This window comes from Triticum aestivum, chromosome 4A (genome assembly GCF_018294505.1).
Source record: "Triticum aestivum cultivar Chinese Spring chromosome 4A, IWGSC CS RefSeq v2.1, whole genome shotgun sequence".
NCBI classification, from domain to species: domain Eukaryota; kingdom Viridiplantae; phylum Streptophyta; class Magnoliopsida; order Poales; family Poaceae; genus Triticum; species Triticum aestivum.
The window spans coordinates 731,979,516-731,990,222 of NC_057803.1; positions in this window are offsets into that span (position 1 = coordinate 731,979,516).

Sequence of the window (10,707 nt, forward strand, 5' to 3'; positions counted from 1 at the left end):
ACACACACACACGTACATATGTATGAATTAATGCATGTATATATTAGTATATACGTATTTTGTATGTTTAATTTGTTTAGATTATTTAGATTATTATTTTTTCACTATTATATATGTATGAATGCATGTTAGATGGATATAATTAGTGTTTAATTAGTATGGAAATTTTTTATATAATGTTGTTTTTCAGTTTTTTAATGGATGTATAGAAGTTGTGTTTTCTGTTTCTAGTGTTAGATGCTTAATTAGTATGAAATAGTATATAGATTTTTGACATATGCAATGATAGCATAATTAGTGTTATATAGAAATGTTAGAAAATTTAGTTATCAAAATCCAATCATTAAAAAATGTTACTTTTTGCGGGCATATAGCTAGTATTTGTTCTCGACGATGCCCGGCCCGCATCCTCGCCGTCGACCCGTCTGCGACGACGTCCGGCTGACCCATGTCCGGGACTGGGCTCCGCCGGGCTGGCACTGGGAGGTGCTGCCTAGAAAGGCCCGCCGCTTGATGAGGAACCCGGCCCCGGGTCCCGTCGTCGACCCTGATCTCGTTTGGTGGCGTTCGCGTGGGCCAGTTTCGGTGCGGAGGGACCCGGCCCCGCTGGAGATGGTACGTCGCCGTGTCAGGGAGGAGGACGAGCACGTCCATCGCTACATGGTTGCGTTAGAGGGCGGCAGGTTCTCCAATACCTGGCAGTTTCTTCAGGGATCTCACTTCAGCTATGATCCTGTGAGGGTTCCTTCTCTTTGGGTGTCCACCGCCCGCGCAGCAGGAACCGCGAGTGTCCTAGATTCTTCTGTAGTATTCGATCTTTAATTAGCTACCTAGCCAGTGATGTACTATTCAATATTATATATTATTCGAGACGATGTATTCGAGATTATATCTATTATTCTAGACGATGTATTCGAGATTATATCTATTATTCGAGACGATGTAATTTGAATACTAAATTGTTTTATATTTCTTTTGGATTAGTTAAATAAAAGCTATGGCAGACAATACCGACAGAGAGGGAGAACAGACCATGTTCGATATGATACACGGGCCAGATGATGATCAGAATGAAGAAGATTATGACGGCTCGAATTTCTAAACAACACTGGAGAGGGTGATATGATATTCGATCGCGACGACCGAATTGATGAAGTCATGAACTACGATTATGACGATGACGAAGAACATGTTGATCCTGAAACAACAAAGACCGGTGAGGTATATTTATATAAGCAGGCATCTGGTGATCATCACATGTTTTAAATGACTTGAAGATATATTAACGAATCGATCTTTGTTCTTTCAGCCATCCGGATCGAGCAAATCTTCAGGCAAAAGGACGAAATGAGGCCCGAACAAAAAGTTGAAGGAGGACATAAAGTACAACATCGAGGCAGTTAGACCTAATGGCGAACCATTAGCGCCTAAGAAGATTGCGGACAAGTTCGTTCGTCAGTGCGGAGTTCTTGTGAAGGACCAACTCCCGATCAAACTTCAAGAATGGAGAGAGCCAGCAAAGCCACGTCCAGATGTTACTTTTGTCGACAAGAATCAAAAAGATCTGCTTTGGGATACTCTCATGGAACATTTCACCCTACCAGATCATTTCACAAAAGCAGATGTGCAGAAATTCAAGGACGCTGCTCTTAGGAAGATGGCGGTTGCATTCAAGAACCACAAGAATCGTGAATGGGACAAGTACGTCAAGGGAGGAAGGAAGACTCCAGTATTCGAGGGAACACTAGAGAACCAACGTGCTCATTGAGACGATTTCGTGAAATTCAAGGATTCGGAATAAGCTAAGGAACAGTCGAGAATAAACAAGAAGAATGCCGAAAAAAAGGATAAGTTCCATAAGCTGGGGCCAGGTGGCTATGCGGTGGCAATGCCTAAGTGGTACAAGTCTGAGAAAGAGATGGAGGATGCAGGTGTCACTCCGGTTACTAAGAGCTGGCCCCCCAGGTGCAGGACTTGGTTGTATGCGCATGGGGGGGAGTTGGACCCAAAGACAGGCAATGTTTCGACGAAGGCAAGTCTGAAGGGAGCCGACGATGCGATACTTGTTGCAATAGAAGAGGCACGATCGGGGGTGTTCCAGTCCAACAGAAAGAACGACGAGCTTACGCGTGCCCTGGGAAATCCTGAACACCCGGGAAGAACACGAGGCAAGGGCGCTATTCCGTGGTATGAGGGGTTTTCAGACTGGAACACCGACTACAAAACCCATGCGAGAAATAAGATTGCGGAGGAGAAGAAGACGAAGATGGAGGAGGAGCAGAGGAAGCGGGACTATGAACGCCTTCAAGGCCTAGAAGCAAGTCAAGCGGAATTGGCAGTCAAATTCCAGCGGCAGCAGGAACAGATCGACTCACTTACGCAACAAAGGGGGTCTCAGCAGCTGCAGCAGCTAGCAGATGATCCAGCATTGGATAGCACCGCCCCATCCATGCCGAGAAGCAGCGTGAGTTCCGCCCCGGACGATGCAATGCTGGGTAGATACCCCGTGGATGACATCACGGAGAACACTAACTGCGAGCTACACGTCAAAATGAAGAACATATCCATGAAGGTGGCGGATGCCGTTGCTTTTACAAATCCCCCCGAGGCAACCTTCCATTGCAACCCGATTCCAGCGGGCTATGCTCGTGTCTTGGTTGATGAGGTGGTGGACCCACCATATTCGGAGCTACAGCTTGACATTCCTGGAGGTGACGACGAGCATCATCTTTCGAAGGCCACCGACACCGCGTCAGCCGACACCTCATCGAAGTCCGCCACCGAGTCAGCAGACTCCCGCTCCTGCAAGTCCACCAAGTCCGGCAAAGTGTCAGGCCACTCCTCCTCCAAGTCCGGCAAAGTGTCAGGCCACTCCTCCTCCAAGTCCGCCACGACGTCAGACGTCCACTACTCCTCCAAGTCCGGCAAAACCTCAGGCCACTCCTCCAAGTCCGGCACAGCTTCAGGCCACTCCTCCTCGTCCAACTCAGCCCCGTCAGCCGTCTCTGCCGCCTCAGCAATCGCAGAAGAGACACCCCGCAGCTATGGTGCGTAGCGGTACGAGTCGAGGTAGTGCAGGAAGTACAGGCGGCGGCAAGCGATATAAATATGGTCCAAGCCTCACGCCTCTTCCGCAGAGGCCTTATGACAAGTCCGAGGAGGAAAACGCAGCCATATCGAAGGCCGAGGTGGAAGCCCATTTTGCACCGAAACCGCCACCGCCGCCAAGGGAGAAAGTGCCTGAGGAAACGATTGACCACTTCATTCGTATGGCTCAACCACCAGCTCCCAAGCCTATTGACACAGACTATGAGCGCCACATCAGGAAGTTAAATCGAGCACGTCTATGTAAGGAGGCGAGCTCGGGATCGAGCAAACAGCAAGCAGCTGTCAAAAAATGCGGGAAAAGCATTCCCCAGTTGGGAGAACAGGCGGCGCAATCGATCCCCTCGCTTGTTGTGCCAACAACACGTGACAGTACGCGCACCCAATATTATTGTGGGCAAACAGTTTACGTTCCCGAGGTGGGCAATGTGGTAATAACCAAGGATCATATAATGCAGGCTGAAGTTCTCAACATTACTGTTGGACAACTCCTCGAGATCGAGCCCATGCCTGTGCTTAGAGAGGATGAAATAAAACGGAAATATGTCCGGGGCCAACCTTTGGTCGAGCCAGACAAGGTCAAGAACGTCCCAACGAGAATGTATGAATTGCATCAATGGTACATGAACATTACCAAGATTTCAGATCGATTGTCCCTCATGGTGAATGTCAAGGAGGAGCATTACTTCCATGAGAACACTCTGTCCGTTGAGTATTCTGAACTGTTTCAGTTCTACAATCAAGACGCACTCGACAAATCTATCGTCAGTTGCTATTGTCTGTAAGTGATTTCTTTCTGTAATTTAAGTCTCAAGCTAGCTGTAGTGATCCTTTTGATCAATCATTACCTGTAATTATCCTTACTATATTCTTTTTTGTGGTATTATGCAGGATGAAGATGTATGAAATGAGAAAAGGTGGACGCTTTGGCATTGAGTTCATTGACCCAAACACCGTTAATGAATACACATGACTAATAAATCCACATCATCAAAAGGACGTAGAGGACAACATGCTAGAGTTCTTGAAGCGCCTCAAATACAATGAAGATATACTACTTCCTTACAACTTCCAGTGAGTCACACTGTCTTGTACTACAAATTCTTTGTTTTTGCCTACTAGCTAGCTACATGTTTTTGCTTACATATGCCCGCTTAATTAAGACACGCAAACATGTATGCATGCAGATTTCACTGGGTCTTGTGTATCATTAAAGTTGACGACGGAACAGTTGAAATACTGGACTCACTACTCAAAGCAAATACTGACTATAACATCTTGTTTGGGATAGTCAACAGGTAATTTCAATCATTATTAACTATATATATTGGCCTATTTAGTTCGTCATTTCATGATATGAACTATTTAATAACCCCTTTATTCATTTTCTTTGTCGGCGGGCAGGGCTTGGGCAAGGTTCATCAGCGTCACGGAAGGCGAATGGAAAAAAAGCTTAAATGGTTTCCACCCAAGGTAAGTAATTAAGTAGTACTAGCTAGCTAGCTAGCTGCCATCTCTTTAATTATCATGCTTGATTAATTATTATCTGATCAAATTCTATTCTCGTAAAGGCCCTGAAGCAGGCGCAGGGGACTGATCTGTGTGCATTCTGCGTTTGCGAGAACATTCGCATGATGGCGTCCGAAAGGAGCAGATCTCAAAGACAGGAATTGGTACGCTTGTCAGAACACTATTCACAATTTTTACACCATTATCGATATCTAGCCACACAACTAATACACATGCATATTGATCTCCTTCTTAACAGTTCAAAGAGGTGCGGGAGAAGCTCCTAGAAACGGAGCGTGTAGAAGCACTTCAAGAGGAAATAGCGGGATTTTTGCTCGACCAGGTCATAAATCTGAAGGGAGAATACTATTACCCGCTACCGCCCCCATGAAAACCACTTCCAATTGTCATCGTGCTCCGAAGGCACCAATTAGGCTAATGCCACTGGCTCCGAAGGCAACATGCATATGTAGGAGAAATTGTATATAGATATACATGTGTGTATGTGTGAATTAATTAATATGGTGATTTGTGAGACATTGATGATATATATATGCATGATTGGTTCTACTAGAAATTCTATTTATATATATATATATATGCATAATGTGTACAATGTGTAGTATCGTAAAATACCAGCAAACGAAAAAGAATTAAAATGGAAACACAAAAATAAATGAAAAAGAAATCATAAAACTAAAACCCCCCCAAACCTTATAGTACCGGTTGGTCTTACCAACCGGTACTAAAGGGCTCCAGGCCCCCGGAGCTGGCTCGTGCCACGTGGTTGCCCTTTAGCACCGGTTCGTGCCGAACCAGTACTAAAGGGGGGGCTTTAGTGCCCACACTTTAGTGCCGGTTATGGAACCGACACTAAAGGGCCTTATGAACCGGTGCTATTGCCCGGTTCTGCACTAGTGTATGTGTAGAAAACAAAAGTTCTCGGAATGTCCTGAAATCCACGGAGGCACTTTTTGGAAAATATAAAAATACTGGCGAAAGAATCAAGACCAGGGGGCCCACACCCTGTCCACGAGGGTGGGGGCGCGCCCTCCCCCCTGGGCGTGCCCCCCTGTCTCGTGGGCCCCCTGAGGCTCCGCCGACTGCAACTCCAACTCCATATATTTCGTCTCATGGAGAAAAAAATCAGAGAGAAAGTTTCATCCCGTTTTACGATGCGGAGCCGCTGCAAAGCCCTAATCTATCTCAGGAGGGCTAATCTAGAGTCCGTTCGGGGCTCCGGAGAGGGGGATTCGTTGCCGTCGTCATCATCAACCATCCTCCATCACTAATTTCATGATGCTCATCGCCGTGCGTGAGTAATTCCATCGTAGGCTTGCTGGACGGTGATGGGTTGGATGAGATTTACCATGTAATCAAGTTATTTTTGTTAGGGTTTGATCCCTTGTATCCACTATGTTCTGAGATTGATGTTGCTATGACTTTGCTATGCTTAATGCTTGTCACTAGGGCCCGAGTGCCATGATTTCAGATCTGAACCTAATATGTTTTCGTGAATATATGTGAGTTCTTGATACTATCTTGCGAGTCTATAGTCACCTATTATGTGTTATGATCCGACAACCCCGAAGTGACAATAATCGGGATACTTCTCGGTCATGATCGTAGTTTAAGGAGTTCATGTATTCACTATGTGCTAATGCTTTGTTCCGGTTCTCTATTAAAAGGAGGATTTAATATCCCTTAGTTTCCACTAGGACCCCGCTGCCACGGGAGGGTAGGACAAAAGATGTCATGCAAGTTCTTTTCCATAAGCACGTATGACTATTTACGGAATACATGCCTACATTACATTGATGAATTGGAGCTAGTTTTGTGTCACCCTATGTTATAACTATTACATGAGGAATCGCATCCGACATAATTGTCCACCACTGATCCATTGCCTACGAGCTTTTCACATATTGTGCTTCGCTTATTTACTTTTCTGTTGCTATTGTTACAATCACTACAAAACCCAAAAACATTACTTTTGCTACTTTTACCTTTATTATCATACTACTTTGCTACTAAATACTTTGCTGCAGATACTAAGTTATCCAGGTGTGGTTGAATTTACAACTCAAATGCTAATAATAAAGAATATTCTTTGGCTCCCCTTGTATCAAATCAATAAAGTTGGGTTGAATACCTTACCCTCGAAAGTTGTTGCGATCCCCTACACTTGTGGGTTATCAAGACTAATTTATGGTGCCGTTGCCGGGGAGCATAGCTCTATTCTCTGGGTCACTTGGGATTTATATCTGTTGATCACTATGAAGAACTTGAAAGACGCGAAAACTATGATCTATCCCTCAACTACGAGGGGAGGTAAGGAACTGCCATCTAGCTCTGCACTAGATTCTCCTTCTGTTTTGAGTCAACTTGCGACACCTAAACCTGCTATTGCTATGAATTCTAATATGTTGCATGTTATTGATGATGCCACTTCTGCTATGCATGATACTTATGATGAAACTACTTATGTGCGTGATACTACTTTGCCATTAGGTGAATTTCTTGATGAACAACTTGCTAGAGTTAGGGGGAATGAAATTATTGAAGATGCTCTTATTGATCATAGTGATGATGAAAATTCTCGCAATGATTATGAATTGCTTGTTGTTCCTGAGGGTTATGTTATGAATGAAGAAGCTGCTAGAGCTATCTTTGCTTGCAATTATAGATATGATCTTAAGAAATTATTAGCTAAATGGAAGCAGTAATCTCTTAATGCTAGAATGAAACCTGGCCCTGCTTTTGCTACTTCACCTATCTGTGTTACTGATAAGTATTATGAATTCTCTGTTGATCCTGAAATTATTATTTTAGTTGAATCTGATCCTTTTTATGGCCTTGAATCTGAAATTGTTGTGGCACATCTTACCAAGTTGAATGATATAGCCACCCTGTTTACTCATGATTATAAATCTCGCTATTATTATATCCTTAAGATATTTTTGGTATCGTTAAAGGGTGATGCTAAGACTTGGTATAATTCTCTTGCTCCTGGTTGTGTGCGTAGTCCCCAGTTTATGATTTATTACTTCTCTGCTAAATATTTCCCTGCTCATAAGAAACAAGCTGCCTTGCGGGAAATATATAATTTTGTGCAAATCAAAGAAGAGAGTCTCCCACAAGCTTGGGGGAGGCTTCTCCGATTACTTAATGCTTTGCCTGATCATCCTCTTAAGAAAAATGAAATACTTGATATCTTTTATAATGGACTAACCGATGCTTCCAAGGACTACTTGGATAGTTGTGCCGGTTGTGTTTTCAGGGAAAAATAGTCGACGAAGCTGAATTACTATTGAATAATTTGTTGACTAATGGAAATAATTGGACTCTTCCTGAGGCAATTCCTGAGGCAATTCCTGAACCAATTAAGCCGATTCCTGAGCCTATTCCTAAACCCACTCCTAAGAAGAGAGGTGTTCTATTTCTCAGTCCCGAAAATATGCAAGAGGCAAAGAAATCAATGAAAGAAAAAGGTATTAAAGCTGAAGATGTTAATAATTTACCACCTATTGAAGAAATACATGGTCTTAATATACCTGTTGAAGAACCAAATTGTCCTGATAACTCGACACAGGTAGTAAAGGTAAATTCTCTCTATAGATATGATAAAGTTGAAATCCCCTCTACTAAATTTCATAGCCCATGCCTAGATGAATTTGATGACTTTATGGCTAGACAAGAAATTTTTAATGCTTATGTTGGTAGAGAGTTAAAGAATAATGCTTTCGAGATAGGACGCGTGAGCGATAATATGGCTAGAGTTAAAGGTGAACTCAAACTCATTAGCAAATATGCTTCTATTGTTGCTACTCAAGCTGAGAAAGTATTTAAAGCTCAAAATGATTTGCTTGATGAATTAAATAATAAAAATGACTTTGCTATTAGAGTGGCTACTAGAACTGGTAGAATGACTAAGGAACCTTTGTATCCCGAAGGCCACCCTAAGAGAATCGAGCAAGATTCTCGGAGAAATAATTTAGAGGCACCTAGTTCTTCTAAAAAGAAGAAAAAGAAAAACGATAGGACTTTGCATGCTTCTAGTCAACCTGCTGTAGACACACCTGAGAATCCCAATGATATTTCTATCTCTGATGCTGAAACACAATCAGGTGATGAACATGAACCTAGTGATAATGTCAATGATAATGTTCATGTTGATGCTAAACCTAGCAAAAACAATGATGTAGAGATTGAACCTGCTGTTGATCTTGATAACCCATAATCAAAGAATCAACGTTATGATAAGAGAGATTTTGTTGCTAGGAAGCATGGTAGAGAAGAGAACCTTGGGTTCAGAAACCCATGCCCTTTCCTCCTAAACCATCCAAGACAAAGGATGATGATGATTTTGAGCACTTTGCTGAAATGATTAGACCTATCTTCTTACGTATGCGTTTAACTGATATGCTCAAAGTAAATCCTTATGCTATGTATATGAAGGATATCATTACAAACAAAAGGAAAATACCGGAAGCTGAAATTTCCACCATGCTTGCTAATTACACTTTTAAGGGTGGAATACCAAAGAAACTTGGAGATCCGGGTGTACCAATTATACCATGCTCCATTAAAAGAAATTATGTTAGAACTGCTTTATGTGATCTTGGAGCCGGTGTTAGTGTTATGCCTCTCTCTTTATATCATAGACTTGAATTGAATAAGTTGACACCTACTGAAATATCTTTGCAAATGGCCGATAAATCAACTGCTATACCTGTCGGTATTTGTGAGGATGTGCCTGTTGTGGTTGCAAATGTCACTATCTTAACGAACTTTGTTATTCTTGATACTCCCGAGGACGATAGTATGTCGATTATCCTTGGTAAACCTTTTTTGAATAATGCAGGGGCTGTTATTGATTGCAACAAAGGCAACGTCACTTTTCGTGTTAATGGTAATGCGCATACGGTACACTTTCCGAGGAAACAATCTCAAGTTCATAGCATCAATTCTATTGGAAAAGTTCCAACTATTATTATTGGAGGTTTTGAATTTCCTCTCCCTACTGTCAAGAAAAAGTATGATATTCTTATTGTTGGGGATTTTCATATCCCCTTTGAGGTAACTTAGTGTTATTCAAAATTTCTCCGGTTTCGTGTTATTCGGAATGAGTTTGTTAACAAGACTTGATTAACCTTGTTAGTGGATTCATTTTGATGATCACGAGATGGATGAAACTAGAAGGCACAACCTTCTATACCCTCTTTTTACTTTCTGTTATTTAGAATAAATAAAGCAAAAATAGTATTATCTGTCTGTTTTCTGAATTATCCGTGCATTAAAAAATATCCCGAAAATAAAAGTGCTCCAAATGCCCTGCAAATTTAGTATGATTTTTATGGAATATTTGGCACTGAAATCACTGCAGGAGGGGCAAGCACCAGGCCACGAGAGTGGACAGCGCTCCCCCCTGTCTCGTGGGCCCTTGGTGGCCCCCCTTCACTTATGCCAGCACCCACACACTCCATCTTCTTCCCAAAAATCCCCATACAGCTCAAGCACGAGTTCTAGCTCGTTTTGCTGCGATTTTCGATCTCCTTGCTCAAAGCTCCATTCACAAAACTGCTTTGGGAGATTGTTGCTTGGTATGTGACTCCTCCATTGGTCCAATTAGTTTTTGTTCTAGTGCTTTATTCATTGCAAATTTTTGCTGCACAGGTGACCATGTTCTTGTGCTTGCATGTTGAATTTATGAGGTCCCAAGCAATTCTAATGCATGATATAGGCTCTAGGCACTTGTAGAAGTAGTTGCTACCAATCTTGTTTGGTTTTATTCACTTTTATTTTGAAGTTACTAAAATTTCAGAAATTTTCAGAAAATGTTAAGGAAACTTTTGAGGGGCTCTTCTAGCCAAGACTCTCAGGAAAAACAAGCTAAAGAGAAGGAAAAAGCCAAATATAATCTTCCTTGCTTAGCAGAAGTACGGCCGTGTGAATGGCCATGCGATGATTTCTTGAAAGAAGATGGAATTCATGAAGCTTTTTATTCTTTGATCGAGAATGCAGGCCTCACCGGTTTCCTCCATGACCGGATCGATCAGTATCTCTTACTCACCAATACTTTCATGCAAAAAA